This window comes from Calidris pugnax, unplaced genomic scaffold, assembly GCF_001431845.1.
Source record: "Calidris pugnax isolate Ruff unplaced genomic scaffold, ASM143184v1 scaffold52, whole genome shotgun sequence".
NCBI lineage: Eukaryota > Metazoa > Chordata > Aves > Charadriiformes > Scolopacidae > Calidris > Calidris pugnax.
This window is the reverse complement of record NW_015090811.1, coordinates 1,745,181-1,745,759: the sequence shown is the minus strand read 5'-3', so window position 1 is coordinate 1,745,759 and position 579 is coordinate 1,745,181. Positions and strand designations below refer to the sequence as shown.

The 579-nt window shown below is 48.7% G+C and overlaps 1 protein-coding gene across 1 annotated transcript in view; it reads left to right on the top strand.

Annotated features, from left to right (window-relative positions):
• The window catches only part of MECOM (MDS1 and EVI1 complex locus), a 401,603-nt gene that overhangs the window by 1,032 nt on the left and 399,992 nt on the right, over positions 1-579 (top strand). The window lies entirely within an intron of this gene.

The window sequence follows — 579 nt, the reverse complement described above, 5'->3', positions numbered from 1 at the left end:
AAAAAAAAAAAAAGAAAAGAAAAATGGGCAGGCGGAAAAAAAAAAAGTCAGATGAAATGTTGCATAAGTTGCGTGACGTAAAAAGCAGATGCTTATTTACTCTTTATTTGTGAAAGGGAAACAAAAAAAAAATATAATAGAGGAGCGTGGAAAAGGGGAAGCGAAAGATCCGTCCGGATCATCATCAGCTTTTCTGTGAAGCTTACCAATACCAGCAGCAACCTGCGTTTCATTAGGTGATTTTAAAGTGGATAAGCCAGCGCCCGCAATTGGAAAACAATTCTGTTATTAAATCTCCAGGTTGCCATCCCTACTTCGGAGCTAATTGTGGAAAAAAAAAAACAAACCAAAAAAACCCACCTCGCACGTCCCCGACCAGATCCCTCAGGTTTCTTTGCCTTTTTCTCTCGCCGTCGCTCCGCGGGCGAGCTCCCACCGGCTCCAAAGTTTCTGCTCTATAGGTTGCAGCAGCGCTGTCCCGCCCCTCCCCCCCCCCCCCCACCCCCCCCACAAGCCGGTCGCCTTCGCTGTGCGCACCAATGTCAGCTACTGCGGGGCGCTGGACGAGGAGTGCCCGGT